Source organism: Macrobrachium rosenbergii, chromosome 31 (assembly GCF_040412425.1).
Source record: "Macrobrachium rosenbergii isolate ZJJX-2024 chromosome 31, ASM4041242v1, whole genome shotgun sequence".
NCBI lineage: Eukaryota > Metazoa > Arthropoda > Malacostraca > Decapoda > Palaemonidae > Macrobrachium > Macrobrachium rosenbergii.
In genome coordinates this window covers 8,422,340-8,433,274 of record NC_089771.1, presented here as the reverse complement: position 1 = coordinate 8,433,274, position 10,935 = coordinate 8,422,340, and the positions used below count along the sequence as shown (strand labels likewise).

Genomic DNA, 10,935 nt, shown 5'->3' with positions numbered 1-10,935 from the left:
ACGAAGAGGAAGCTTTGAAATTGGTGCTCATGAACAGTCGTTTGCAAGTTTGACAGCTCGAAGCCTCTGCCTCCCCCCACCCGTTATTTCATTAGTCTGGGATTTGAATGATAAAATCCGTTATTTTTCTCTATGTTGACCGAGATACGGTTAGGATTTATTAACTCTCTCTCTCTCTCTCTCTCTCTCTCTCTCTCTCTCTCTCTCTCTGGTAGTTAAAACCCTCTGGAAAATTCAGCAGACACTTTGTGAGTCTTTTTAAAAGTTTGATAATTGTTTTGAGAGTATAAACGGGCTTGTAATTATTTCAGCTTCACTTCATTCGTCCATATATTGTAAAAAAGGAAAATCTGACGTTAATGAACGAAAGTCCATCCACCAACAAACTTCACCCCCGCAGTTCCCCAGTGGCTTGACAGGCAACCGGTGGTTGGTTCTGACAGCTTCGGGCAAGTGAGTGAGTGAGTGAGTCGCCGTCTTTGCTCGACATGAGGTGGAAGTTTGAGTGTCAGTGACTGTTCTGGTAGCGAAGGTTTTTGGTTTTTATATTATATTTCCTTACGCATTGGCAGAGTTGGTGTCAAGTGGTTGAGTAGTGAGATTTAGCCACGTAAATAACCGGACGTCGGCGATCTCACGGTGGGATAATAATTACCAAGGTACTCGCGACAAATAGAGGTGAATGTCACTTTTAATTGACGTATTATCCTTTTCATAGGTTAGGTAAGTGAATGTGGTGACCGGAATATTATTGTACGAGGACGTTTACCGAGGAAAAAGGCTGTAGGCTATGACTGGGGATAAATTAAAGCCTGCTGTTTACTTGGACGGTATTTTTGTAAGTGGCTGAGTTTCAAGAATCATCACATTAACTCGTAATCCAAGCAGGCTTATGAACAGGGGGAAACAAAAGCATTTTTTTTTTTATCTGCGATTACGAGCAAGTTAGTAGTAGCGACAATATTACTTATCGAAATTAAATTTTGCAGTCTTATGAATGATTGACTCCAAAACTGTAGTGTGTTCTGTGACTTCGAACTTTTAAAATTTCGGTAAAAATTTGATCGTATTGACATCAGTTATTTTAAGGGAATATTCTGTGACCTTAATATAAATGGAATTTGAAACCAAACCAAGTGTGGCTGTGTTCAGGTGAATGAAAGACATTCGTTAAAATCAGTTATAAACCGTTGCAGCATTTAGGCTGTAGCGACAGAGGGTAAATTGAACAAATGATCCTCCGTCAGGGATAATGTGATGCAGCCGACTGGTGCGATTGGGGTCCCTGTGGTGGCTGACATTATTGGGGAAGAACTCTCTTCATTTCGTCTGCAGTTCAAAATGACTACACTGAGAGTGTTGGTGCTATTTAAGCTGTCATGTATAGTTTTTTTGTAATGAACATGGAGCTATATTTTGCGATTATTATGCAATAAAACATTTATCAGGATATGTTGTTGAATTTTGCTATGGATAGTTAAGAAGGAAGGTTCGTTGCTTATGGTGACAGTACAGGTGTAACTTCATGTTTTAAGTAGACTTAGTGGGCTGTGAAACAGTGAATCTGGTGGTTTTGTGTGTGCGCCTATGGGGTTGCGAGCGTTGTTCATATAAGAGAATATTATATAACATTAAAACGTGCTTGTATTAATCATAGTTAACGTGCAAGTCAGGTAAGGTGATCAGACTATGACTCCACAGAAAGGTGTTCTCATCCTACAACAAACCTAGACTCTGGAAATTATAGGCTCTCTCTCTCTCTCTCTCTCTCTCTCTCTCTCTCTCTCTCTCTCTCTCTCTCTCTCTCTTACAAGAATTACTGTAGTTTTGCGGACTGGATTTACTGTACGTACTTCAGGGTTAAAATGCTTGTTTTTGGCTGAAATAGGATGTCTTGAACGGATGGATGGTCTAGTGTTGAACCTGAGTGGTTTTCACTGTGTCAGTCAAGGATGTTTAGTTTATCGTACTGCATTTCGCTATAGACTCCAGCTAGAATTTTAGCCCAAGCTGACTGTTTATAAAACCCTGTTCACACTAGCGGGCACTGCCCGACAGGCAAACATTGTTCCCATAACCCGTTCCACTTTACAAAGTGGGAAGGTGAGTGGCGGTCAGGAATGGAAGTGAGTAGGTGACAATTAAATAAGCGAACAAACCAGAGAGTCTAGTGAGAGCAGTTGAACCAAACACCACCTACTATGGTCGTTTGTTTCGCCAACGGTGGTGGCAACTGGGAATCACAAAAGTTTTCCTGATTCCTAGTTTATTAGCATTCTCACTTACCACAGGATTTTCGCATAGTCGTGATGTCCACCGCTCCTGTCACCAGTGCACAAACCCCTAAAGGCATTCAGTGGTCCAAAGAAGACACCCTTCGGTTAACTGAGTTGTACCGGCAACATCCCTGCCCCTGGAAGGTCAATCAAAAGTTACTTGTACAAGGATTGAAATGTACGTGCAGTGGCTCTGATGGCGATAGACGATGAAATACAAAAGAGACGTCTTAGCATTACCAGAGGTGACATTAAACGGAAACTCGACACCCCGAAATCAACACCAAGAAATGCGACAAGTTGAAAAGTCACACAAGTCAGGAACTGGGACAGACGACATCTAGGCCTACGTGCCAAAATTATGGTGTTTTTGTGGCCTGGCTTTCCTCAGTGATGGTGACATAATCAGAACATCACTGTCAAACTTGGATACTGGCACCCTGATGCAGGCGAACATTCCGATTTTGAGGTACGTCTCTCTCTCTCTCTCTCTCTCTCTCTCTCTCTCTCTCTCTCTCTCTCTCTCTCTCAAGAGAAAAGATGATAACGCTGGTGACAGGATGTATGTGGGGATATAAATGAATAAAATTGAGAGGAATATGTGACCAGATACTGTAGGAATTCATCTTCCATTATGATCACTTATGACCCTGATGTACAAGTAAGCTACTCGGTTCACTGTCAGGAAAAAATGTATACGTAGGTCCATTATATATATATATATATATATATATATATATATATATATATATATATATATATATATATATATACATACATATACATACTCAACGAGCTTTACAGTGTTGACAGGCCATGAGGCCTTTTAAAGTCTGGCATTCACTGGAATTTCTACTCTTGTTTTAAGGACATGGGGTAATATAGTTCCTGTTATTGTTGACGCATAGTTAGCCGACATTCCGATCATTTTTAGGATGGATTACGGAAGTCGAAGCTTGAAAACCTTGTGTGCCCACCCGTACCAACGACCATAAACTTTATAGGACATTCCTTATGGTAAAAATATTCGGCCTATCCGTTCGGAAACTCACAGTTCATATGAGCAATAAGCTTAATAGGCTCATTTTTTAATTAAATGGTAATCATTCGCTCCTTGTCTCAAGAATTTCCCAAAATCGTATGAAAATGTTAAATTAATCATGGTATCTCGGAAAGCGTCGGTGAAATTGAAGCCTACTGTGCATTTCAGGGCCGTGTCTAATTGATTTTCGTGGATAAAATCTTACCAGACAATCGGATATGGATCGTATTTTGGAAATAGCTATTTGAAGCTACGGCCTAATTAGCAAAAATATGCAGTGATGTGTAATGTTCTTAATTGAGGCACTTATCAGAGTAAATCAAAGAAATTTAAAGGGAAACTTAGCTAATCTAGCAGCCTCGTAGATAGAGGCTAGTAAAACGTCATTACTGAAGGCCCTCCCACTCATTGACACTGTAGTATGACGTTCGTTACTAGACACACCGCCCATATGGGCCTACTTTATGAAAGAAGACTCAGATGTTGGTAGTAATAGTAACAGTAGTAGCATATGGAATTCTTTTATTGTTTCACACACTCAAACACCTACCCTGCATAGGGTACTCTCTCTCTCTCTCTCTCTCTCTCTCTCTCATGAAGTAGTATTTGCCCCGGACTATTGAAAGATTCATTATTTAATATTGCTCTCTCTCTCTCTCTCTCTCTCTCTCTCTCTCTCTCTCTCTCTCTCTCTCTCTCTCTCTCTCTCTCTCTCTCTCATGAACTAGTATTTGCCCAGGACTATTGAAGGATTCATGATTTAATATTGTTCTCTCTCTCTCTCTCTCTCTCTCTCTCTCTCTCTCTCTCTCTCTCTCTCTCATCTTTTCGATGAGCCATGTTTCTAAGTAGAGTACAGTAGGCCTACAATAAGGGAAGGGGCATCAAATGAGAATACTAATTGTGTAATAGAGTTCCATGGAGCAATTCACTGTTCCTTTAACTTGAAGTATGCACCAAGTCTTACAGTAAGTAACACTTGAGTAACACACTGTGAAAACCATTGTTACTCTGGAGTTTCTGTTGCTTCATATTGTCTCCTCAAACGTTCCGGTTCACGTGTACTTGATTAATCCTGCTAAATGAGTGTAAGATAATGCAGGTGTTCTAACGTTAACTTCCATAATGCATAATCAGTCCCATAATAAATCCACAGTGCTTGGTTGGTACATCACACTGCAGTTTTGTTGTTTCTATTCGCTTGACTCATTTACTGACACTAATGTTTGTTGTAGGGTTGTTGAGTGGTTACCAGTGAGTCTATGTATTCCCGGTTTTATCTATTTATATATTTTTTATGGATTTGAAGTTATTCATTCTTTCAATTATCAGTTATTTTGATTATTTCATTTACATCGTTTATTATATGTATATATATATATATATATATATATATATATATATATATATATATATATATATATATATTTCATTTAATCTTGACCACATTGTTATGCCGAATGATACTTGTAACTCACAGTCCAAGCACTTGGGCTATGCCCTAAATTTTATAAAAAAAACTAATCCATTGATTATATATAGTGAACTTTATTGAAATTGAAGGAAATATGAAGTAAAGAAAAACATTGTAATATAAAATTATATAAAAGGATATGATGATGTTTGTTTACGATTAAGCCAGCCTTGTGTGAATCAGGGTCTTGCGCTTCGAGCAGACCATTAGTGAAGAACTTTCGATGGAAATAGAGAAAATAGAATTTCGATAATTATCGCATATCCTACTCAAGGTATTGCTTATTGTACAAGAGGGTCAAATATTTGTGTTTCTGCGATCATTATCATAGTACTGGGAAACCCTATTATTAAGTCTGACGTCACAGTTTACGTCACAACTAGCCTCTCTCTCTCTCTTGGTGCTTACTAAATTTAGCTAAGTTTACCTTTAGATTTCTTTGATTTACTCTGATAAGTGCCTTAATTACCCACATTAGACATCACTGCATATTTTGCCAATTAGGCCGTGGCGGGAGGAGGAACAGGCATTTACAGTATCTGATCCTCAGCTATAGGCAATTGTAACATATCTTGGACGATGTTTTGAGTAAGGTGACAGTGTAAATGTATTTAGAAAATAACAATGATTGCCGTAAGCAACGAACCTTCAGATGTGAAGTAGACATTTAAATTGAATCGGGTGTAAAGTGACTATAATAGCACATATTTCTAGTCCAAGTAAATCATACGGGTGGTGGAACTCTCGGTTAAGGAGAGACGGAAAATGCGCGCACAACTTATTTAACTAACATGCAAGAATTTCTGACAAAACGGATGGACATGTTCAGCTCAGTTTTGTAAATATACGTTAGCCGATTCAATATATATATATATATATATATATATATATATATATATAAAGAGGTTATTAGTTCGTTGATAAAGTCATTGTACTGCATTTCACGTTTTAAGAGGGATAATATTCTTATAAGGAAAGTGCAGACACTCTGTAGTCTTATAACCGGGCGTGATTTCTAGCATGTATCATTTTAGACGTAAAAGAGACTTTTCCAGCTTTAAACAATTAGACTGACGGCACTTTCTTGATTCATTAATCTATCCGAATTTGATGCATTAATACATTGATCGCAAATGCAACGAAGAGGCATAGACCCCCTTAAAAGGGAAACGGATGTGCTCGCTTAGAATAGCAAGATTTTTTTCTAAGCTGAGCAGCTTGACGGGAGAGTCAACTTGAAGAATTTTGCGTCGTACATCGAAGATTGTCACTTATTCATGGTTAAAACTTACTGCGCCATACTTGTTCCTCCTGGCCACTTCGTTCGTTGCTTTGGTGAAAGTAACTGTTACAGGAAAGTAGCAGATGGTTAATTTATTGCTGCTCTAAAAATCAGAGTTGAAAATAATATGGTGTATTAGCGATAACTTTCAACTTGGTTTGAAAGTCAGAGATTTTCATTGTCCCATAGAAGTTATGTCATTCAAGTAATTATACCTTTTAGAGATTCATTCATCTAGAATTTATACAAAAACTTTTTTTCTCCTTTAAGGTAGATGATGATATCTGTAAGTAATTAATGTAGATAATTTTTTGTTTACAGAAAAATTTCGCTCGAAAGTCTAAGCCTGAGGCCGGGCGGTTCGCTTCGAGTCGCCTCAATACATCTAGAAATTCGATTGGGTACGAGCCGAGGTCCCGAGGCTGGCATTACTTAAGGCTCTATGTAGCGTCCTTTCGTCCCCTATCTGCAACCCCTTTCATTCCTTCTACTGAACCTCCGTTCGTATTCTCTTCCTTCCATCTCCTAACAATTTTTTAATAATGCAACCGCGAGGTTTTCCTCATGTTACGTCTTTGAAAACGTCTTATTGTCAGTTTCCGTTTCAGTGCTGGGTGACCTCATTTTAGTGCCTGAATTCTAAATTCCATTCTATTCACTAAAAAAAGTGAATCTTTTGACTCTTGCAAGCCTGCCCACTCAATCCCTTACCAGAGAACTAAGATTTGTCCCTCAATCAAGCGAAAATATTATGTGGTCCATTGTGGCGAGTCTCTTGTTAATATTTGGTTAATGTTATTTCGTACTTTTGCCTTTATTTTTTGGGGGGGCGGGTGTATGGAAAGGGGAGGAGCGGTTAAATTAGAATCGCACCCTCAATGACTAGCCTAAGTTTAGACTGCGAGGAGGTCATTTTAGCAAATTATAATCGCGTAATTATTATTAAAAAAATAAGAGAATTATCTAGATACCAGATATTTAAATCATGCTGACTTCGTTCTCGTTTCAATACACAGATCTAATGTTTGCATGACTTAAATCATGTTGACTTTGTCCTAGTTGTGAGATATAAATTTAATGTTTGCATAAAACACTAGACGTCCGGTCAATGTCAGTTACTATAACGCAAGTGAGACCTTTTTGAAAAAAAGTGGGTAATAAAAATACATTGTTGCTTTTTAAGGAAACCAGATTGGAGCGAGATAAAAGAAATACAATACGTGTTTTTTTCATTATTCAGTTTTTATTTGTACCTAACTGAAACGACTTGGCTTGTATCAAAGCGACTTTATAGATGTATCGAAATGACACCAGGAACCAGGGATTAGGAATCAGGAAACAAGACCCAGGAACCATGAACAAGGAACCAATGACTAGGAACCAAGAGCGAGGAATCAGGGACCAGAAATCAGGAACTAGTAACTAGGAACCAGGGACCAGAACCACGAACCAAGAACTAGGGACCAGGAACCAGGGGCTGGGAACCAGGAAACAAGAAACAGGAACCAGTGGCAAAGAATCCTGAAACAGGGACCAGAACCAGGAACTGTGGAACAGAACCAGGAACTAGAACCAGGAACCAGGGCTTAAGAACCAGAACCAGGAACGAGGGGATAGAACCAGGAACCAGGAAACAGGAACCAGTGACCAAGAATCCTGAAACAGGAACCAGGGTCCAGAACCAGGAACTAGAACCAGGGACCAAGGATTTAAGAACCAGAACCAGGAACGAGGAGATAGAACCAGGGACTAGAACCAAGAACGAGGGGATAGATCCAGGAACCATGGACCAGAACCAGGAACTAGAACCAGGGACCAAGGATCAAGAACCAGAACCTGAAACCAGGGGATAAAACCAGGGACCAGAACCAGGATCGCGGGGATAGAACCAGCGACCAGAACCAGAAACCACTGCTGTCGAGACTGAATGCTGTTCAACCTTCACGACAGTTCAGGAATCAACCATTGTAATGGTGAGGTTAATTTTTCTCATTATTATTATTTGGTTAATCTTAAAAGTTGTTGTTCTGTCAAGAACTCACAGGGTTGATAGGAGTGTAAAAATATTTACATATATGAAAATTGCATAAATCCTTTTTGCCACAAAAACACTGATGTTAATGAAGGTTTTATGTATATTTATTTCTTACCAGTAAGATGAATCTTAAGATAGAAACAGGTTAATAAAACTGAATCGGTACTGAAGGCTAAAATTTTCTCCAGAAGTGTCATGTTAAGTCATGCAAAAGTGGATAGGGACAGGAAATGCATTCTCAGTTCATATTTGAACATATGATATAGTCTACATATACAAAAATTTATATAGGTTAAGACAGAAGAACTTTCTTACGAACTATGTTCCATTCCTGATCTGAATCTGGTTTGATACTGAATATTAAATATGTCGTGCTGAACATGTTTTATATAGATATTCATTGCATGGTTCAAGTTTGTTTTGAAAACCTTTCTGACACTGGTAGCTTGATTAACTACATCCCATAGTACATTTTTGTTTTGGAATTTCTGTAGTGTTTTTAAAAGACTCCCAGCACCTTGTTTAGACAGCATCGTAACATCGTATGTTTTGAACTTTACAACTGCTGTCACATTCTACAACCTAACGCCTTCGTTATACATCTGTTATGGAAATTTAGTGGTGTTTTATTAATTTAATGGCTTCCTGAGTTAATGATGATGATAATTCTGTGCTATCTTGGCTTTGCACAGGCAATTTACTCTACCCTCAGCAAGCACAACACCTGTCATTCCTTTTACTGTACCTCAGTTCATATTTTCTCTCTTCCACCCTACTTTCCACCCACTCCTAACGATTCATATTGCAACTGCTTTGAGGTTTTCCTCCTGTGACACCTTTCAGACCTTTTATTGTCAATTTCCGTTTCAGTGCTGAATGCCCTCATCGGTTCCAAAGCTTGGCCATTGGCCTAGATTCTATGTTCTATTCTGTTCTATTCTATCAGTCCACTCCATAAACTTGCAGCATTATTTGTTCAAATTTTAAGCCTCCAAATACTGTTCTAGATTTAATCCCTCTGTTAGGGTTTCGGTTAGATTCAACTACAGTGTACTAACGATTGATTTCTTCCATCTCAGGTCTGTGGGTGCTGTGAACTACTGATTACATTATATCCCCAATAAAGCAGCCTTGAAGTTCAGATTGACCTACGACAATATAATGTGTCCAGACACTCCTGAATGGTAAGGCTGTGCCAATCACTTTTTCCCCCAATCTCTGCTTAAGAATCACATGCCATAAGTAAATTGGGTCAGAAAATAACCACTATTCAAACGAATATAGGTTAGTATTTGTTTACTCATCAAATTCCTGGGAAAATTGGGCATGATGAGTTCATGATAAAGCTTAGAGACTTTACATCATAATGAACAGTACTGTACTGATTTGTTGCATGGACTAGAGGGAAATAATTTGTAATTTTAAATTTCAATATTTTTGCCAAGAGCTTCATTTCTCGATTTCCTGAACAAAAAATATAAGGTTGAAATATTTGATTGACCCAAAGTGGTACTGCTCTTTTGATTTGTGTAGTCTAAGAACAGACTTGAAGAGAATGAATGCAATAAATAGTTTTGTTTGGGAAGTCAAAAGGCCATTGCTACACTTAAGTACAATTGCAAGAATACAATTTGTTTAAAGACTTGTGTAACTGACTTATATTCAAAATAACAAGTTTTGAGGTGATAATATAAGACAATAATTGTATTAATAACTATAATTGGTTAAACCTTTCGAAAAGTGTGACATCATCTGGCGCGTTTGATAACATTGCATTCAAAAAGTCACTTGCACAGAATTCTGTGTTGTGGAAGGAGGTACTTTTCTTGAATTTGTAGCACTGATCTGAGCTCCTTGCAAATGACATTCCAGGTCTTTTTTTTGGGGCGGGGGGGCGGTGACATGCATGAACGTTTATTAGTTACCTGTTATTAAGCACATCAGTTTAACAATATAGTTTCTAATGGGTTTTCCCATTTCAATTGGTGTCACTTAAATTCCACACTAAGCTGTGTAAAGTAAGGAGGTCCATAGATTAACTCTATCTTATTCAACTCATTAGGGGAAGGTTTAAGCTTATTTCTTCAAGTAAACTTTTGCTTTCTACAGAGATTTTATCCTCTGCAGGTTGATTGCTACAGTGCTCCTGGGTGAAATCAGACCGCCACACACCCAGTGCCAAAGGACCTCCACTGCATTGCCCACTGACCATACCTACCCCTCTGGCTATTGAGGAAAGCAAACCTCACAAGAAGGACTGAGTTTTGAGTTTTGGCAACTTACCACAATCACTGGCTGGTGAAGGCAAGCTAGTGATGGGAACATATCAAACAGAGACCCACACAGCTTCATTCTCTCATAATAGTTCCATAGGATGTCCACCCCTTCCCAAAGGCATATGGCCCCCGAACTTTAAATAAAAAAAAAAAAAAAGAGTGCTAATCTTGTTGCTACCTGTGGCATTACCTTTGGGGCTCAGTAGCCTCCTCCACTAAGGGTGACAAGAGCCACTGGCATGCATCTCACCTTCTGTGGGCCTAAACTCTTAGCAAGGTCGAGGTGACACTGATATATGAATCAGTGCAGTGCAACAGTAGTACCCAGGGTGGATCCAGCAATTAGTAGAGCTATTAACTGGTAAGCTAATAGCTATGGAAATAACTAATAGGCCTAAACCACAGTTACTCCAGCCATGTGCTCACTCATTGTCCCTGAATGAAGTTGTGCTCAGATGCAGTGTTCATGACTTGAGATGTGCCAAGTTGCAAATGCTTAGGCCATGAGACATACGTGATACAGTAGTTTTAACAAGAAAAATGTTAGGGA

At 38.7% G+C, this 10,935-nt stretch overlaps 1 long non-coding RNA gene across 2 annotated transcripts in view; it reads left to right on the top strand.

Moving 5' to 3' along the window:
- Positions 1 to 6,395: 6,395 nt before the first annotated feature.
- Positions 6,396 to 10,935, top strand: part of LOC136855357 (uncharacterized) — a 6,335-nt gene continuing 1,795 nt past the window's right edge. For both annotated transcript variants that reach the window (XR_010857996.1, XR_010857995.1), the window contains exons 1-3: positions 6,396 to 8,047; positions 9,189 to 9,293; positions 10,237 to 10,935. The exon at positions 10,237 to 10,935 is cut by the window's right edge and continues 546 nt beyond it. This is a non-coding gene — a long non-coding RNA (uncharacterized lncRNA). The remainder of the gene's footprint in view (positions 8,048 to 9,188; positions 9,294 to 10,236) is intronic.